The sequence below is a fragment of the Anabrus simplex genome, chromosome 7, assembly GCF_040414725.1.
Source record: "Anabrus simplex isolate iqAnaSimp1 chromosome 7, ASM4041472v1, whole genome shotgun sequence".
Classification (NCBI taxonomy): domain Eukaryota; kingdom Metazoa; phylum Arthropoda; class Insecta; order Orthoptera; family Tettigoniidae; genus Anabrus; species Anabrus simplex.
In genome coordinates, this window is record NC_090271.1 from 347,257,260 (window position 1) to 347,278,827 (window position 21,568).

Sequence of the window (21,568 nt, forward strand, 5' to 3'; positions counted from 1 at the left end):
CCACTGTCGGCAGCCCTGAAGATGGTTTTCCGTGGTTTCCCATTTTCACACCACCTTAATTAATGCCATGGCCACTTCCTTCCCACTCCTAGCCCCTTCCTCTCCCATCGTCGCCATAAGACCTACCTGTCAGTGCAACGTAAAGCAACTTGTAAAAGAAAAAAGAAAAAAAAAAACAATATGTGAGTGAGAGAGAAATTTTTATTTAATTCCTTGCTCTTCCAGGACCAACTGCTAAGTATTGACATACAAAAGAACAATGATATTACAGATGTCCTAATTTCAAGACTATACTATCTCTCAAATATATACTATGGGGTAAATGTCACACTAAGTCAGGTTTTCAGTGACTGAGAACGAAGTGGCTGTTGCCACCATTTGCCTGGTTTGAGAAAGGACTGCCAATGGTGGGGTTCGAGCTTACCAAACAGAGTGCTTACAGACTAGCAGCTACCATCATGTTCGTAGCTGTTAAGTTCTTCAGTCTGCCAACACTAATTGATAAACTGCCTGAAAAAAAAAAAAAAACCTTATACTTTAAAAATGCACAACATAATTAAAACGGAATGAGATGTTTCGTTCTTGAAAGAACATAATCAGATTCTATCAAATCACGCTCTGAACATTTATGTTTAATTCTGTTTAATTCAAAACTTGAAATTTGGGACTTATCTTAATGAGTGACAAAGTGCAAATATTAATTGGTGTTCACTGGTCCCATGAAGGGCTTAAAGAAATATTGATGTTCGTAAAGAATGTCAATAAAATCAGACATCTCTTCAAAAGAACTGCACCTTGAGACAACAATCAAATAACGAGAACTTTGCAGCTGAATGTCAATGACATCAAATCTCCATCTTGTCTAAACAACACTTGCATTTCGTAACACATGAAAAATATTGTATGTCCTAAATGTTTTGTCCTAAATGTTTTTAGACTTTGAAGCGTTATTTAACAAAATACACTTGTTATGTCATATACTTTGGACAATCTACTGTCTACGCGACATATATTTAAATGGGGTCTCTTATCGGCACTTGTTAAGTTATTGTACGGAGCTGTGATTATACCACGATTATATGAAACTGGAATTCAACACCATTTGGAGTATTGGATGACTAAAACCTTGTATCTGGTAGACTTGGGTTATTTTAATGCATGAACGCTCTGAACTGTTAGCATATTGGTCATCTATTCAGTCTAAACATGGCAATCGTGACTTTTCGTCACATAGTTTTCTGTTTGGTGGTGCCTCTACAGGGTATAATTGTATGGTGGACAGCTACAGGGACTTCTACGCCATCTACGAGTGTGCATAGCAACTACTGGGTGTGTTTTGGCGGTTTCCGCCAGAGCGTGTAGCAGTGTTAGACTGTGTCGCGCCATGAGGTGAAGAGTGGAGTGTGCCTGTTAATGGTGGGGACCGCTAGTGAGCACACGCTGGTGTTTGGTAACCATGTCTAACGGCTTTCCGGCTCATAAAATAATGACTGAGGTCGTCGGCATCGGATAACAAGGAGGTGTATTCCTCGCCAAAAATGTATAATATTAATATATAAGTTTATTTGGATTCTTTCGGGTGAGTGTTATAGTATTAGGCCTCAAACATGGGTGAGTTTATCTAAGTAAATTTGGATTTATTGTAAGTATGCCTCTTATGTATTCCTCAAGCTTATTTTATTTTCTTGTGTATTATAGTTATATTTTCATTCGTGTGTGTGTGTGGTTTTATCTTACATCTCAATTTCTAGTTGGGCGTTCTTGCTTCTGAGGTGTCATGTATTACGAATGTCCATTATCATGCTTGGATAACTTTCAAAATTCTCCGTTCTCTTGATTTATTTTGGTTTGTTCTTGGTGTTATTTGTTTTTTGGTGTTATTTTCTGGATGCATTTACTGTACCTTGTTTGAAATTTTGGTATTTACTTTCGACATCTTTGCGGTGTTATTGTGTTCATGCCGGGCTGAGTGGCTCAGACGGTTAAGGCGCTGGCCTTCTAACCCCAACTTGGCAGGTTCGATCCTGGCTCAGTCCGGTGGTATTTGAAGGTGCTCAAATACGACAGCCCCGTGTCGGTAGATTTACTGGCACGTAAAAGTACTCCTGCAGGACTAAATTCCGGCACCTTGGCGTCTCCGAAGACCTTAAAAAGTAGTTAGTGGGACGTAAAGCAAATAACATTATTATTATTATTGTGTTCATATTCGTGTTTGTTTTTTTTGGCCTATGATTCCCTGATTTTGTTCAGAGCATCCTGTTGTGTGTGTGTGTTTCGGTTTTCTTGAGCCCGTGTTTGACCTAATACTACACTTACGCTAGTCTTTAATTTTTTTAAATTTTCATTATTATTATTATTATTATTATTATTGATCTTATTAATTTTTAATTTCTCATGGATTCCTGTTTCTTGGATTGGGTTGGAATTCCCAGTTTCATTTCTATCGCAGGTATTTAAAGTGATATATACTTAATTATGTGTGTAATCCTGCGTAATATTAACATCATTTTTCAACAATGACTTTGTAACGTCTGTTGGTTTAAGTCAAGGGTCTTGGGCACCCCTGGCACGAGATGTTTTGGATCTGGCATTATATCTTATTGTTGATTTTCTCTAGTGCTTGGTCGTCATGTAACTTATTATTATTACGTCTGGTATCAGCCGAGATAACAGCATCTTGTTCGTGTTCCGTGTGGATGACAATGCATTGTTTTTCTTCTCATGTAATATTTGTTTTTCGGTCTCGGTGTTGTGAAGTTAACTGGCCCTTTCTATTTTAATATGTTTTGCGTGTCTTATTTATCGCCCTAACCCTCTCTTGCTTCTGCTATTTTATATTATGTTTATTTGGGCTATTCTCCTTTTCTGTGGGATCTTGTGTGATGACATTATGTTGTGATTTGTGCTCCCTTGTGTTTTAACGTGATGATTCGGGTGTCCTTATTCATGTGGGTATTGTGGGGACTTAACCTCCGCTGGGTGCTGTCGGAGGCCCTTGATTTGCCATACAACCCATTTTTCGGGTGTTAATCTTAAATTTTATATCATGTAGATATTTTCAAAAATGTGTAAGGTAAGGAGCTGGTGCACCAGAGTAGCTTGGGGAAGGTTATGAATTTATTTACTTCAGAATTAACCTTATTTACATGTAGATTATTTATTTAATGAAAATTTATTATTCTTCTATTACACCACCGTTATTTTTCAGAATTTTTCTTTTTTAAAATAATTTAGTGTAATGTAAATTATTATTTATTAATTATATTTTTATTTTATTTTATGAAAATTTTGGTGTCATTCTGATGTTATTTTGCCCTCGTAGTTCCTTGATCCCCTCCTCTCTCCTTCCATTTTGGGTTGGTTCCAGCACTCTTCCTTGTTTGTTGTGGGTTTTTTTTCTAATTTGTTATGAATTTTGGCTCATTTCATGTTTTTGTCTGATGTGCACACGTCCCTATGACGCACGTCATTGCTCTAAATTGTTAGGGGTGTTGCAACTCTGAGGATGCGAATGACATTTGAGTATTATAGTAATCACTTTATATTATGTGTAACACAGTTCGGAGAGTTTATTTATTATTGAACATTGCTAAATACCAAAGAAAATATAATTTACAAAACTTTATACAACACTTACTTCAAATGGATACTCGGAGTCAAATATAATATACGTGAAATCAGTCTTGTTCTCACAATGTTTCCACTTTCAAATGCAACACTATTAGGAGATAAATAATTTAGTGAAACGTTCATTCACTTAAGAGGTAGAACACTATTCCTAATTTAGTTTTAAAAGAGAAATAGGTTCTGGTCACATGATGTTTAGACTCATAAATGACAATAAGTTATTTTATGTGAAGACCAGCACGGTCTAAATGTTACACAGTTCAGTTCATAAATAAATGATGTGAAATTATTCCACATGGTTCAGTTCATAAAATAACCTGAGTGTTTAATCTCTGATTTATGTTAGGAGAAATTCTAAGTTCTAATTCAGTTTGATACAAGTAACCAAGTATTTGATGCACAGGAGAAATTCTAAGTCTGATTATACTAGGTTATTAGTCATTTGAGAAATGTTTAAGTACAGCACAAAATTCACTTGGAAGCATTCAAAGTGTTATGATCACCAGCTACACTCCTAAGTCTGTAAAACATTTAGGTAAAGGGTTTGTTCTCACAAGAATTACATATTTCCACCAACTTTGTTGTTCCATCATATTGACACCCACCAACAGCCAGCCTCACGGGTCTGTACTCGCAGCTTATTGATACTAAAGTCACGGACAACGGCTATTTCGTTCCTAATCAAATAACTTTCCTAATCCTTGGTGCATTTTGATAACCTTGGTGGAGTTGAAGGTATTAAAGCGAGGAGTACGGTGGTGTTATTCTAATGGTTGTACCATAATTATTATTGGAGTTATTCTCAGTAGAAGGAATGGAAGGTTTGATAAGTTGGAGCAGGCTGCGTCACTCATCACAGCCAATGGCTCGCAAGCATGCTTATAGTTTGAAATACTTTGACAATAATCGCTGGACCAGTGTTATATACTGACCCTCAATGGGTTTGCTGTAAGACACAGTATTGCACAGCCGCCTTAGCAATCGTACCTCTTGTTCACGTGATATTTCTCCGTGATGTAACGCAGATTGCTTGGTTCTGCGATTACACATCGTACAGCTGTTGTTCGCCAAATTCTAGATGACCTCTCTGTTTACTGATGGCTAGAATGTCTGCTCTTCTCGTGCTTCCATTTTCAGCCAAGCAGTTCAGTTCTTCATATATTTTCACCTGTTACCGCAAGAAGGGCAGGGGGGCATGGCACAGTGGAAGGTCAATGGACTGACTAGTCAGCTGGACTCGTGCCAACGAGAGAGCAATAATTTTGCAAAATTTCGCATGCTGTAGTGGAGGGAAGAGAGGACTTCATTAACGCTTTGCCGTTCCCCTTTTAAAGGCGGATGCCCGGCCGTACTTACCGTGTTTTCTGACAGTCGTTTAAATCTCAATAGGCACAGCAGCATAAATACCGCCCTTTAAAAGAAAATAACTAGAAGTCAAACGAATAAAGATATAAATGTAATTTCTTTTGCATTTTGTTCCTAACTTAAATGATTAGTGCATATAAATGTGTACTCATCCTAATTTTTAATATCCACATTTCGCTCCTGATGGTATTCCAAACAGCACCCCGTCCTGCACAGTGGTAGATCGCACTGCTTACATGTGAATGTTGTTTGCTTGCCTCACCCAGAAGTTTCCTATTTTTCATTTGTAAACACAAAGCACACACTTTGGTGCGACCAGATATCTTCAAAAGAGAATGAAATAATTTAGGGGATGGACAACCGATGGGTGAACTTTTTTTTCTGCCTGCACGTTTGGGAGACGTGAAGTTCCCAATCAGCTGTTGCCCCAAGTTGCGCCGGAAGTTCAGCTGTCTGTTTCCATGAGCTGTGAGAGCTGGTCGGTTACGCATATCATAATGAAACTGTTCACAATGTACACATTGATCACAAAAAGAAAAATAAATCTCCACCATTTTTTAGATGATCGCCCACGCTGAAGTATTCTCCTTTCTGATCACTTATGTCCATGCCACCCATATGTTTTGTGTAATTTATCACAGCATGAGGACACACAATTTCTATTTCTTCATTGCCTTTACCTGTTTTTTTGTTTCACTGTACCAGCATTCACAGAATCTGAATTTATTGACAGCATAAGAACCTTTCGACATAAATCCTCGATTAGACGACATGGTGTGAACTTGAACAGGAATAATCTCTAACTTTTTTTTTCTATTTGCTTTACATATGGAGTGCAGTTGAACAAAGGCAGGTGATGCAGGAAATATTAGATTAGGAAATGAAGTCTTAAAGGAAGTGGATGAATATTGTTACTTGGGTAGCAAAATAACTAACGATGGCAGAAGTAAGGAGCACATAAAATGCAGATTAGCACAAGCAAGGAAGAGCTTTCTTAAGAAAAGAAATTTGCTCACTTCAAACATTGATATAGGAATTAGAAAGATGTTTTGGAAGACTTTTGTGTGGAGCGTGGCATTGTATGGAAGCGAAACATGGACGATAACTAGCTCAGAAAGAAAGAGAATAGAAGCTTTTGAAATGTGGTGTTACAGAAGAATGCTGAAGGTGAGATGGACAGACCAAATCACAAATGAAGATATACTGAGTCGAATTGGCGAAAGGAGATCGATTTGGCTAAATTTGACGAGAAGAAGAGATAGAATGATAGGACACATCTTAAGACACCCAAGACTTGTTCAGTTGGTTTTTGAAGGAAGTGTAGGTGGTAAGAACGGTAGAGGTAGACCACGGTATGAATATGACAAGCAGATTACAGCAGATGTAGGATGCAGTAGTTACGTAGAAATGAAAAGGTTAGCATCGGATAGGGTGGCATGGAAGCTGCATCAAACCAGTCTATGGACTGATGACTCAAACAACAACATTGCTTTACGTTGCATCGACACAGATAGGTCTTATGGCGACAATAGGATAGGAAAGGCCTAGGAGTGGGAAGTGGTCGTGGCCTTAATTAAGGTACACCCCCAGTATTTGCCTGGTGTGAAAATGGTAAACTACGGGAAACCATCTCCAGGGCTGCCGAAGATGGCAATCTCTAACTAAAAACGTTGTTTATAAAGTAGGTCTGCTTGGGAAATATACACAAGAAATGCTGCCCTGACAGCTTGCTGAGTCAAGGGAATACAGTTCCCTCAACACACTTCTAATGAACATGAGTGTGACAAGCAATTTGGAGTGTTAGGGACAGCAAAGAGTTAAGATAACTCCCACTTTTCAAATTTTTAAGGGTTTCAATGGAAATAAACATAAATGTTACACCATTCTAGATGTTTAGAGTGTGTTCTTTCATTTTAATTAAGTCGTTTCTTTTTCAGATAGTTTATAAATTTATTTATTCAAGATTAATTTTGGTGAACTGAAGAACCTGAGTCACCAAGATATTTTTCTTTTAATTTGTTCGTTTATTCGGAGCATAGTTTGCTGAGAAATACAATCCTGTAACATAAAATAAGTTTCGGCAGAGTTGTAACCGTACGAAAGTACGATCCTCAAATTTTAGGTTAGGAAATTTCGTAAAATAATTTGTAATGTTAAAGTCATGTAAATCATGTAATTCTGTTTATTTAGAATGTAAAAACGTAATATTATTAGAAGAATGTGTAGTTAGGGAATACTGAATATGTGCATCATTATATTTTGTATAAATTTCCGTTTGGGTAAGAGTCTGTAAATATGGCCTAGCCGTAAGGATTGTGCAACCGGGAAAACAGCGACTATATCGGGAAGGACGGCTGAAGTCAGTTGAATGTGTTGCAACAAAGTGGCTTGGAAACACGAGGTACGACCAGGTAGTATAGGCTGAAGACTGGAGTGGATCAATGTGGGTGTACGTGAGTGGATGTTTGATGTCACATCAGACGCACGATAGCCAATACGAGGGCTTCGTTTTAAGGGAGGTTGGGTTGACTGAGTGACGCGTGAAGAAGTGCCTGTGAGAGCGTTGCTACTAGCAAATACAGTAGAGACAATACACGACACTTACGGATTTCGCCTTGCTAAAATGGGAGACAATTCGACGGTGGCGCTCCTAGTGACTTAACCTGAACAAATCGCGCTAAATTCAAATATCAATGGAAATGTATATACGGAAATGGATAAATACATTACGTCTAGAAAGAAAGTGGTACTGAGATATTAACTTCGAAGTTGCTAAAGCAATTCTGGATAAATGAATGAAGAATTATTTAAAAGGTTATTATTCAAAGACTGAAATTAGACATATAAACAAGGTGTGAAATGGACTGCTGTGAAATGGCTTGATCTTCCATTTATGCATTACTTTTTTACCTTTAGCATACCTGCCTGAAATCTTACGGTTGGATTTTTCTTTTTTCCTCATTTAAAAACATTGTATCATCACATTAAGACATTTGTCAATAAAAATATCGGCACATTCCTTACACATATGATGCAATGAATTAACATTTAATAGCTGGACAATTTTCCTCTTAACATGAAGCCAACAGAAAGAAAATCTATAAAATCCCGGCTTTAATCTGAGAAGAGGGATAAAAGAAAGAAAAGTTTGAAAATATTGTCGATAGTGATGCTTTGAGGAATATTTACGTACAATTAGAGTAAAAATGTAACATACCCTTGGCTGTATAGTCGAGGATTTTTAAAGTCGCTGGCCTGGAAATGATCTGAACAGATCTTATAATTCTTATACAAGCGTAACGTCCTTTCTTTCTTATACACTTTATCCAAATCGCTTCTGTGACATTTCAAAACCCACAGATCACACCTAAACAACACATCGGTATTGAAGGTTAACTGCTGCACTATACAATAAAATATGCGTATTATATTTTTAGCCCGTTAAAACATGGGTCGAGCAGGTCAGAAGATTATGAAGTACTATATAAATCTCTGTCACTGGAAGAATATATATGCAAACACAATATTACTTACATGTTCTTGTCACGAGGGAACCTGGAGAACGACCGCGCATTTTTGTCTACTTCGTAATTACTGCAGCCAAACACAGCACATACATTTCCCCTCATGTTGATAGGAGATATCAAGGAATGACACACGCTACTATTTAATTATGTCAGCTCACTGAAAACGCATAAATATCACAAAAAACTTCACACAAAAATACACGTGCTCTTATGACAGAATCAGTACCGTTCAGGTCTATCCGCTAGAGTTGTCCCTCGATATCTCGCTCAGTGTCGCGTATTGTCTCTACTGTATTTGCTGCTGGTAAACTTTTCAGGACGCTATAACCACGTGCAGCTAGCCTATATAAGAATGTACGCGTGTGCGGCAAGTCACTCTGACTCTGTTTCCGGTTGTGTTTGTGTTCTTGATTCTGTGTGTTTCTCACTCGGACCGGCGCGTGGGAGCTACTTTGCGCAGATTCTTAGGCGAGGCTCTATTGTTCCTAATAAGTATATTTTACCTACGGAGTAAGCACGCTAAATATCGCTGATGCTACGAATTTCTGGTGGCCGTTATGTAAAAGTCGCTACTAATTGGTTATTTGTAATTCCAACACTGTATAACAATTAGACCTATAATTCTTCAACGAGATAATGTACAGTGGATGTGGTGATGCGTGCCGAATCTACATTCGGTAGTGGATGTGTGGTTGTGCATAGAGCTAGTTCTTCGTAAAGGAAATCGTCGGCCGAGTATGCAGTTTCAGTTGGAGAAACGTGAGGCGTCACATTAACCTATGCTGCAGTCGGGACGGACTCAAGACGTCGATGAAGTGTGTAAATAAGGTTAGGGATGCTCTTCGTAAAGAAGGTAGCATCCGTACGTAGAGAAAGTCGTCGTACTTTTCTTTACCAGAATACGAGTTCTGTAACAGTAGTGAGTGTAGTGAGACTCTTACCTGGAGGCATGTTACAGTGGCGGCGCGTGACTTTCGTCACTGGGGGTTCAACAGAAGGAAAAATCCACCCCCACCTCAATATCTCCCCTCTCCCCTGTGCCATGACTAAGTTCAGAGAATGGGCATAACGGTGCACATAATATGCATGCCTAAAATCTTCCCTGATGAGAACTTGCACCCTGAATGGTGACCACTCATTACATTTGCTCCATCGAAACTTTGTGAAATCAACTTATCTCTATTATCCACAACTTCGCTCAAAGAAAATTTTAAACACTCTGCTATTGTCTTAGTATCATGACTAGAGGGCAGAGGAAACCCCAGAATCTTTCAACTGGCTTGCCGTTGGGAAGAATGATAACAAATTGTGCTGTAGTTCATATATCAGTGGTCTCACCTGCGATTACCGAAATGAAGTGCGCTGTGATTTTATTTCTCACGACAGATTTCATACATGCACGAAAGCAAATCATTCTGAATGTCTTTCGAGGTGCCTTTGAAAACAGTAGCTTTGGACAGATGGTCTCTTAATGCAACGTCAATTTCAGAACTAAAATTGACGAGGCTTCGAAATATGCCAGGATTCGATGATTCACTTGTTTCGTCATGCCCACGCAATGCCATCTCAAACGAGCCACAGAACTTTACACAGCATATAACAAATCTTCCGTACTTGGTCGCTGTCTCTTTCCACAGACTGCCTGTAAGCACAGTCAAATTACTGACGGTTATCGTGTCTTCCCAGGAGATCGAATTGTAACTGGGCAAGCATATGAGATTTAGAACTTCTGTGTTTCTTTATTATTTTTTTGGACAAATATCCTATATCTACCACTCCGACTTTGGTCCAAGTCCTTTCGCTTTCATCACCCATGAATCATAAAAAAGGAAAACAAATCAACATGTTAGTAATTTCGCACCCACAGATCCACTCGATTCTTTTATACGGTATAAATCTATTCTGAATTTACGCACGATTTCATTACTTTTACTTTTAGGATGCCTCGTTATATCAAGATCAGGCATTGGGCGTCCGACATCCTTAATCTTAAGTTTACGCTTGTGCCCGTTCGCATCTCGTAGACCATCTACAAAATGGCGGCGTAGGAAGGTATGGCCCATGCGATCTACTAAGGCAATGAACTTCTTATTAATACAGCATATAGGAGGCTATGCACGTCACGGAACGGACTGATTTGGGAGACACTGCAGAACAGTAGAGGCTCATTTTGAATTGTTTTAAAAAAATATAGCAGCGGTAGGATTGTTTAAGAATATACTCTTAAAATTACATCCGCAGAAGTAAGACGCAGATACGAGCGAAGCTTCACTACTGAAGAATATCCAAAACTACTGAGGAGGATATTAACTATTTACAATCGGCGATAACATACGATTAAATAATTCACCGGCGTATGCTAAAAAAAGGAGACGAAATATTATAGAAATAAATAACTTGTGGTGAGATACGTCTGACTTGGATCCGTGAGCAACCACTCTACGATTGAAGAAAAAGGGACTCACCATATTGCAGAACTGATAATTTCATACGAGAAGATAGTTACCAATGTGGTAGTAAACTTAATATCTATTTACGGAGAAATTATTCCAACCGAAGAAAACTTCGTCGTTTACAATAAGTAATAGAAATATGGAATATATCATTACTGATTGCTCCGCAAGAGGAATTTTCTTCGTTGTCCGCAGATTCGAAATGATGACTGTCTGCTAAATCAATATGATGAACTGAACTGGGGATATGCACCGTCGAGCCAGAGGACCAGCTGATGATGACTGGACCGGCCAACCAGTGGACAGGATGACGAGGATGAGCACCGGCCAGCCAAAAGACCGGACGATGAGGAGTGGACTGGCGAGCCATGTGACCAGCTGATACCAGGAAGACGCTATCCGTCTACAACCGAGGATTGGAGCAACAACCAGACCAAATATAGCAACTGACGAGCTAAGTCCATACATTTCTTTAGTAGAGTAGTTTCTTGTAATCTGCACCCTCAATCTAACTCGGCATGTGCTGAATATTTGGTGATATTTATGAATTAATTAAGAACGTGTGTGAAATATAAAGTGAAGTGTGAGATATTTAAGGCTATAAGATAAGATGGAAGTGTAGAATTAGAATTCTATTATGACATATACAAGCTACCGCACTTGCATACATACAGTAGAAACTAGCATGGATATAAGAAAGAAGTGTTACTTGTGAAGACCTAGTAGCAGTGAGTCTATTTAACTCGTGAAATTTCGATTAATCTCGCTTACCTGTACATAGATTACGTCACGAATTACCTGCGTGATACACATGAATATTGTCAAGTTACGTATTCCTTTCTTCATAGAAAGAGGTCATTGAACTCAAGCTGCTTAAAGATTATTAAATGCGTATTTTACAAGGCAATTCTAGAATGTTTAGCATATAGTTTTGGGTGTAATTGGCTATATGCATACGGCAATATGTATGCCGGTGTTATGTTAATGTATGTTGGAATGGCGTTGAAATGTGATTATTTATTGGAGTATATTGATAAATAGTTGAAGTATAGAGGTTTGTTTATATTCTACGGAAAGAGTAAGAATTGCTATTCAACGAGGAAACGTTGTGTTAGAATTACGAGGTCAGTTTCTGTGCCATATTGGAAAGAATATGTCAAAGTGTGAACATCGCGCAGATGACCATTTTAAGGTAAGATTGACATGTATTATGGTAGAATTGTGTATCGTGACAGTTGTATTTATCTGATATTGGTAAATGGCAGGTACCGAGTATATGAGAGTACTTTAATATACAGTTCACTAGGCTCATGACTTAGTATACATCTGATATTCTTTGGTGCGGTGACGTTACAGTATAATACGTAATAATTTCATTCTATACTGTCCATACGAGTTGAGTAGCTCGTATACATATGAGATATTGACTAAGGGCAGATTGCTAAAGCACATTGAGCCGTTGATAGAGGAGTGCGTGGATTGGAAACTACTTGAATAGTTAGATAGATGTTTATTTCTTTTCATGCAGTAATGATGTCAATTGAAGTATTTTAAATATGAAGAATATGATAATGGTTAGTTAGGTGCCATATGTTGTAGGCTTTAGGGAGGTATTGACTTAGCCCGTAAGTTGTTATTTTATGCGTACTCGAGATATGTGACCAAATAATCAGAGTTCAGATTTATGAATGATTAAGATTTATGAATGGAAAAGTTGGAGAACACTTTTACGATTTAATACTCACGCAAGAGTTTGTTTGGGAAGTACTTACGTGAAGATATGAGCAGATTTACATTTACAATCTGACTTTTTCTCATTTAATTTTATTACGTTTTCAAGTTAGTAAACCATTCATTTTATCTCAGCGAGATGACTTAAATGTTGTGTGGATAATTTAAATAATTAGCGTGACAGTATTCACAACGTGTATTTTTATTGATACCGTGATTGCTCAGTGATCTCTTGAATATAATTGGAGAAAATCAATTACTTTTCGGAACATGGCTACGAATATTGAGGTAAATATTAATATGAATTTGAACATTAAATAAGAAAGAATGTAAATATTTTAAGGTTTAATCATTTTATTTTATTTGAGCCAGCGCTGACTCTAATCCTTCATGCTTAAATATTACTCAGATAATACTACCCAGATTTCACTTTATCTTACATTGAACATTATTTATTCAATAAATAATCTTATATTTTTCTTTTAGTAAGTGACTGTGTCTTGATTTCTGTTTGGGTAACGGCTAGTTTGTAAGTTAGTAAATAAGTTTTGTAGATATAAGCAATTTATGAGTTTCACAAAAAGGAAAGAGATTCTTTTGAAGTTATCGGCCACAGGTTCTTACTTGAGCGTGTAGGTACTCCCGTGATGCGTATCCCAACGGACTGATTCTCATCCGAAACCACGTAAAATAATTAACAATATAAAATCACAGATTTTATGAGCGGAAATTGGAATACCCTGAGAAGAAATCGAGCTACCGGGATAACTTGGCACTGACCGCTACATGGGCGGGTGCACGCTCGAGAGAGAGAGAGAGAGAGAGAGAGAGAGAGAGAGAGAGAGAGAAGAAAAGTTTATCTTCTAAAGTATCGTATCACTGTTCAAACTCGTTATGTAACTCCTTACCTTTCCAGGGACCAAAATTATGGACGCAACTTTGTAACTTCTTTATGTCCTAAAAATTAAGTTTCTGAACGGCACAACAGTGCAGAAAAACACTCACACGCTTGCACAACGTACAATAATATTACGAATTATGATAACTATTGCAAGCTGTTGTAAACACTAGCATCACACTTCAAAAACAGAATAAACTTTAGGGATGTATGTTCGCAATGCTGGTAACTTAATTTTAAGAACTTTTTTAAACAAACATGGTATCCTTAATCTTAACCAAAATAACTGCAAAATTAAGACAGAATAAAAAAGACATTTGTCAAAAACAATATAAAAAAAGTCATGTGTCAGAAAAGATATGCCGGGAGTGGCTCAAACGGTTAAGGCGCTGGCCTTCTAACCCCAACTTGGCAGGTTCGATCCTGGCTCAGTCCGGTGGTATTTGAAGGTGCTCAAATAAGACAGCCTCGTGTCGGTAGATTTACTGGCACGTAAAAGAACTGCGGGACTAAATTCCGGCACATCGGCGTCTCCTAAGACCGTAAAAGTAGTTAGTGGGACGTAAAGAAAATAACATTATTATTTACAAAGTTATGGATGATATGATATATCTTTATCAGTACTGATCTAAAACCTTAATACTAAAATCACTGTACACAATTACAGCACTGTATGCATCCAAAAGCGGTGTAAACTCGAATGGAGTATGTGTTTATTATTTGTGAGGAACATTCCTACAGTACTTTCATTCGTAGTTTGCTTTACAGTACATAACAATAATCTTCTCCAAATTTTCCACAGTCAGGCTGTGTCTTTTGTCTGTTAAAATCATTTTGAAAGCGGAAAAAGAGCACTTCACACTCACAGATGTTAGAGGGGCATAGGAAAACTTACCTACATTTTTCAATTCATTATTTCACTTGGTAAGTCTACCTTGTCCCCATCCATTATCCATTACCTGTTATACCCTTTTCAGCACTGAATAACCCGAGTTCTTCTGCAGTACACTAAACCATTTGTCTCTTAATTTATCCCCTACCTTGCCCCTAACACTTTGTATGTTATTCTCAGCTTCCTCAATTACAGAAAATTGCTGTTTGAGACTGTTTCCTTTTTCCTCCATTTTTGTAATGGTAACTGGAAGAAATGAAAAATTTTCCTGAATATACGCAATGCCTCTCTGAACACTGGAACAATCATTTAATAGCTCTTTGACAGACGACACACACACAGAGTTGTCCGTTAAAGGCAAGTTGTCTATCATAGCCATGATTTCCTCAAGATGTTCTCCATAACACAGGGCAGCTTCCATCCAGGAACCCCAACGTGTGATGACTGGCTGTGGTGGAAGGAGAATAGAAAGGAGTTTAACTCGAAAGATGGCTATTCTTGATGGAGCCTTACAGAACACTTTCTTCATTGTTGAAATGAGAATATTTACTGCAGAAAACTTGGCTCTAACTGTTTCTGCGAGTCTATGCAAGGCATGAGCCATGCAAGTAACATGAATTAAAAAAGGATAGAAAGTTTTGAGGAGAGGTACAGTGGCAATCATATAGGAAGCAGCATCGGAGACAAGGATAAGGACTTTAGAATCATCAACACTCCCAGGATACAACAATTGCAACCCGTTGTTGATGGAGTATGCAATGATTTGACTATTGACTTTCTCAAGCTGTTTAGAGCAAAGAAGGTGAGCGGTAGATGCCTGATTGGGTTCCAGTTTTCCTTCTATAAGGTTAGCAATGTACCTGCCCACAGAGTCGGTGGTTTCGTCCACACACAACCATATGCAAGACTCCCCAATATCCTCCCTGATTGACAAAATGACCTCATTGTAACAAATATCTATGTCGTTTTTCTTTAATGTAGATGCTGATGGGATGTGCTGCTTGGTGTATTTCTGTAAAAAAATCTCTGAAAACCGGATTATGCACAGCATTCCAGGGGATATTTGCTGCAACTAGGGCTCTACACATATCAGCATAGAAACCATTATGGGTTGTAGGTGATATAGTTTGTGTGAGCAGAGTCTGTCTAATGTTGCTTTTAATGGCTGCTTGCGCATTGTGAATGGCAGTATGTGCATGCTGCTGAAGATGGCATTTTTTTTCCTCATGTGAAATCTAAAACACAATAAAGTGATGTCAGTTTGAGACTAAGATGAGGAATAGAAAATGTGAGCTATTGAATAAAATTTGTAATTTTGAACTATTTAAATTAAGCCATTATTACTCTCAAGTTAATTAAGAACAAGAATACTACAGTCCCCAAGGGGCCTTGGCTTTCAATAACGGTTGCTGCCCAGCTAATGGCCTGCAGATATTGGGTGGCGTGTGGTCAGCACGATACATCCCTCAGCCGTATTGCCTTGCCTCCGTGACCCCTGCCCACTGTAGCTTCTCATTTGTCCTCACGATGATGGATCAACACCATTCCACACCTCATAGATTTCTAAATTACTGCCGGTACTGGAAATCGAACCCAGGTCGCCTGGACTAGGTCTTTACAATTAATTAGAGGAGCCAATATTAAAACGTTATTTTTAGATTAATATGAAATTTAAGATATATGCACATACCTGTTTACTGCAGTTCTGGCAGAAAATAATCTTGCCATCAAAAGTCATTCCTGGAAATTGTACAAGCCATTGTTGTATAAGCACACTCTTAGATGATTTCGTTATAGGCATGATGAACTATATTCACTTAAACAGATGTTCTTTCACTGGCGACTTGACACAGAATGTCCCTTCTTACTACCTGCTCCTTGTTCTTCGTAGATAATCCTCCACCTCTCCCCGTCACTCGACACAGTACGTCCTTTACTACCCGCTCGTTGTTCTTCTGAGCTAATCCTCCACCTCCACCCTTCACTCAGCATTCCTTGGGTGGCAGTGTCTGGGAAGAGCACATTTCTGTGAAAAACCCACCCTCTGCTGTTCTGCTCGTTCCAGGAATGTCCATTGTGTGATTGTAAAAGTTACAGAAGTTGAATTATATTTTAAATGTTGAAAATTTTAGGCACTAAAATAGTAAAATAGGCTCTAAAGGTCCAATTAGGCATTTTAGGGCACTATAAAACTCTATTAATGTAAGGGATTTATCATGAAACGTCAACATTTTTTTAAAAATCATGTTATTTCATAAGGAACGAAATAGGCATTTGTCTTAAAATCCCAGGTCTAGTAATGACCTAACCTGTACTGTGTAATATTTGTAACATATGTATTTGTAAATAGTAGATTTCAAATCCGTACTTACTGGAAGTATCTAGAAAATTGTTGAACAGGGTGTGTGTCTTTTGTGGGTTATGTTTCCTAGAAGGAATTTTCTAACTATTCTGGAAATGGAAGATTCGCGAACGGTGTATTCGAGAATGCTAGTTAAAGTTCGCGACGGGAGTAGGAATTGTGATTGGTGAACCTAGGGGGGGGGGGGGGGCAGACTCATGCACACTGATTGGCTACTCCAAGGCCAGGGGTTTTCTATATATAGTGAGCGAGGCAGCGTTCATGATAATTCGGTCTTGTCTTGGCCTGATCTGCCTTTAGTCTGGGTTGGTCTGCATCGTGTGCGACACCTCGCTTCCGGGATGGCGCACCTTCGGGTAAGCACTCTTACTTTCCGTTCCGGTTAAAATTTCCGTAATGTTCAGTTGCTATTTCGTATAGGAGTCTGCCCTAGCCTAACCCAGATTCGGCAAATTAATTGTTTACGTCGCCTTAGCTTTTCTGCTGGGGTTCCCTGTTTGTTTTCGAGGCATTCCCATTTCTTACTTCACTAAATATGTAGATGTAATACATTTACCTTGGGGTGTCTCTTGATATACGCTAGAGTTTAGGAAAGTACATTCACTTCACTGCAAATTGTAATTGTTTTTACATTGCTTTTAACCTACTAACTTGCATTGTACTACTGGATTTGTAACTAGTTGTATAGTTGGTTTGAAGTTTGAAACTCGTAGTGAAGCCCATTATCAAAGAACCTTTAAGATATGTGTATCACGGAGCGTATAGTTCGTAAGTTGTAAATTGGTGGATTTTGTTCGGAAAGTATTTGTAAAATTTTCACTTGTAAATAATATTTTTCAAATTTAAGGATCACGGCGAATTATTTCAGAACCTGCAGCCTAAGCCATATCCATGCCCTCACAAGGTCGTAGTTCTTTCCCTTTTCCTGATTCATTGTCCACTAGTTGGCCCTACTGATATTTCGTATTGTTTTTGGCAGAGATCCGCTTAGGCCAGTTGATGTTTCTCTGAGTGTATAGTGTTTTCTGATAGTGTGTAGTTGCTCTTACTTCCCTCCTTTATTGTGTTTAGTACTAGTTTTGTGTAACCACCTTAGTAAAGGTTACATTGGTAGCCGAGACAAGCGCTGGGTTGCCGACGAAGAAAAGTGATGATATAGATGTTGATTCCCATAGGGAATCTGAAATATTTGTTCCGAATGAGAAAATTTATAATACCAATATAAATGGTCCGTTATTGGACATTATATAAATTTTCCAGCTAACTCATTCCTGGTTGCCAGCGTTTCGCCCCCGTGTGCTAGGCTGGGCTCATCAGTTGGTACCTAGCGCACCTACCAAGACGCATGGCTTGTAGTGCATACCGTGGAGGCCACTGCGTAGGCTAATTGTAGCCACCGGCAGTGCCAATGCACTATGAGAGACTTTGTCCCATTACCAAAAATTGATGCCTGCTTGGCCATCAGATGATATAGATGTTGATTCCCATAGGGAATCTGAAATATTTGTTCCGAATCAGTAAATTTATAATACCAATATAAATGGTCCGTTATTGGACATTATAAATTTTCCAGCTAACTCATTCCTGGTTGCCAGCGTTTCGCCCCCGTGTGCTAGGCTGGGCTCATCAGTTGGTACCTAGCACACCTACCAAGACGCATGGCTTGTAGTGCATACCGTGGAGGCCACTGCGTAGGCCGGTGGCTACAATTAGCCTACGCAGTGGCCTCCACCGTATGCACTACAAGCCATGCGTCTTGGTAGGTAAGCATGCCCTCTCCTCAGGATTCTAAGACCCCCGTCACCTGCTTCCAACTCATGTAATCCTCGTTTGTGCTTCAATTGTGGCTCCACGGCTCATCTCAAGCGGGATTGTCGCAAGGCTGGGACATTAGGCAATGCGAAACCTGCCATGGGTAGAGGTTCTTCCACCAATTTTTCTTGCCGTAACTGTGGATCAACTAGGCCTTTCTCTCGGCAGTGCCCACGTAACATTTCTGGCTCTGGACCCCCAGACCAAAGTAGTGCTAGATGACTAACCGCCAGTTCTGATGGTAAATCCCAAAACATGGCTTCTTGTATTGTCAATCATGACTGCACTTTGGTTGATTTATTTAATTGAGGCTAATGATTGTTCCCAGTCTGACCCTGGTGTTCATTTCTTGCAATCTTGTAGAATTTCTGCCATACCTTCTTGTAAACTACCATATTTAAGCATAGAGGTAAATAATGTACCTGTCTGTGCGTTACTAGACTCTGGGAGTAGTGTCAGCTTGATGAGTGAGACCTGGTACGATTCTATGAAAACTGTTTGCAAGTTACCTACATTACACCCCGTGTCCTCAACCTGCCATACTGCTAATTCTAATTCGTTGAACATTGTAGGATCACTAGATGTCAAGATTAGAGTCCGTGATTTCACCTGGAAAATGCCAGTACTAGTGGCAAAGGATTTATCCTGCCAATTCATATTGGGTGCAAATTTTATTGTTAAAACAGGCATGATTTTGGACCTCCAGTTCAACAGATTCCATTTTAAATTTTGTGCAAGAACCTTTGAGCTGTGTGATTGCTCCCCTATTCTGCCTTGTCATGTTAACGCTGTTCCTAAAGATTCTGATGAACCCAAGGCTTTTGATTTTAATCACTTACCCAAAGAGCAGGCCAATCAACTTAGGAAACTCTGTGATAAGTTCCCTGATGTCTTCACCGACAGGTTAGGTGTCACCAATGTATTAGAATACAAAATTGAGGTTACGGATAACATACCTGTTCGCTCTCCGTACCGGTTGTCACCTCCCAAAATGAGAGCCCTGAAGGCTATCATTGATCAAATGCTCGCTGACGGAGTGATACGCCCGTCCAAGTCAGCCTATTCTTCTCCCATGTTTCTGGTCCCTAAACTGCAAGGAGGTTATCGGCCTGCAGTCGACTATCAGATGTTGAACCGTAAGGTAGTCCTCCAATCTGTCCCACTTCCTGATTTGCACTCTTGTTTTTCTTGGTTCGTTAATGCAAAAATGTTCACCACCTTCGATTTAAATCAGGCTTATTACCAGATACCCCTTGCCGAAGAATCCAAGCATCTCACTGCATTTGCAACTGATTGGAACCTATATGAATTCGAACGCGTACCTTTTGGTCTCGCGACTGGAGCGGCCGTCCTTACACGGTTACTAGATTATGTCTTATCGGACATTAAGTTCAAGTTCCTTTATAATTACCTTGATGATCTCGTAATTTTTAGCTAAACCTTCGAGGAACACCTACTCCATCTCAACGAAGTGCTTGAAAGACTGCAGAAAGCAGGTCTAACCCTCAAGGCATCCAAGGTTTCCTTCACACAACCCCAGATGTCCTTAGGACATATTGTGCCAGGGAGGGGTGTCTCAATCGATCAGTCTCATACTGCCGCCATCCAGAATTTTCCCCCTCCAAAGGACGTCAAGTCTGTAGCCAGATTCATTGACATGGTTAATTTATTTCGCAAATTCATTCCCAATTTTGCTGAACGTGCAGCCCCATTAAATGCTTTGAGAAGAAAGGATGCCAAATTTGTGTTGGGTGATGCCCAACGTCAAGCCTTCATGGACTTGAAATCTGCCTTATGTAACGCTCCTGTACTGGCTATGCCAGACTTTTCTAAACGCTTCATCCTTCAGACTGACGCCACTTCCTCAGGCATATCCGGAGTTCTTCTACAGGAATTTCAAGAAGGGCGTCGTCCTATTTCTTATGCCTCATGTGCCCCGAATCCTGCTGAGCCAAATTATTCCATTTATGAGTTGGAAGCCTTGGCTGTTGTCTTCTCTTTAGAACGCTTCAGAATGTACCTGGAACATCTTCCTTTCGATCTGGAAACTGACAATCAAGCGTTGAGCTGGGTACTGGCCAAGCCGCGAAAGACCGGTAGTCTAGCACGTTGGGCAGTGCGCATCTCAGCCTTCCAATTTCAAGCCCGCCACATTCGTGGCATGGAGAACGTTGTGGCTGATGGCCTCAGCAGGATGTTCAATCCAGGCAGCTCTGAACCTCAATCAGAGCCAACTGACTCATCTCCCGAACAAGTATCAGCTTTCGTTAATGTAGTTCTCACCGACTCTCTCTTCCTTTTCAAGGATATATCTAAACATCAAGAGGACGATGCTGAGTTAAAAGGGATTATCGGCAGTATTAAATCCGGTGAGCATGTTAAGCCCTATATTCTTAAGAATGGTGTCCTGCGTTGTCCTGCTCGCGGTCGTAGAGACCCCAAAATTGTAGTTCCAACTAACCTGGTCCTGGCTCTCTTCAAATATATTCATGAATCCCCAGTGGGCGGTCATCTGGGCGTTTTCAAAACAAGAGAGAAGATTCGTAACCACTTCATTTGGAAATCCATGGATAGTGAGATTCGTACCCTTGTCAAGTCCTGTAAGATTTGTAACATCAGCAAACCCGCCCCGAATACTCATCTAGGTCTCTTGTCTTCTGAGCAAGCTTCTCGCCCAATGGAAAGACTGTTCATAGACTATATTGGGCCCTTCCCGAGATCTCGGAATGGTCATCATTTCATACTTGTGTGTTGACGCCTTTTCGCATTTTACGTGGCTGTTCCCCACTCGGATGGCAAACGCCAACACCATCTTGTGCTTGAAACAGATATTCGCCTCGTTTGGACCCTTGGTAAGTGATAACGCAAGAGCCTTTACTTCTGCCCAGTTCCGGAATTTCT

The 21,568-nt window shown here is 39.4% G+C and overlaps 1 protein-coding gene across 3 annotated transcripts in view; it reads right to left on the minus strand.

Annotated features, from left to right (window-relative positions):
- Glo1 (Glyoxalase 1) overlaps positions 1-21,568 on the minus strand; it is a 318,389-nt gene that overhangs the window by 234,429 nt on the left and 62,392 nt on the right. The window contains exon 3 of one of the 3 annotated variants that reach the window (XM_068228551.1): positions 425-510. The exons of the other annotated variants lie outside the window; for them this stretch is intronic. The gene's annotated coding sequence lies outside the window, so the exon portion shown is untranslated. The remainder of the gene's footprint in view (positions 1-424; positions 511-21,568) is intronic. 3 annotated transcript variants of the gene reach the window in all.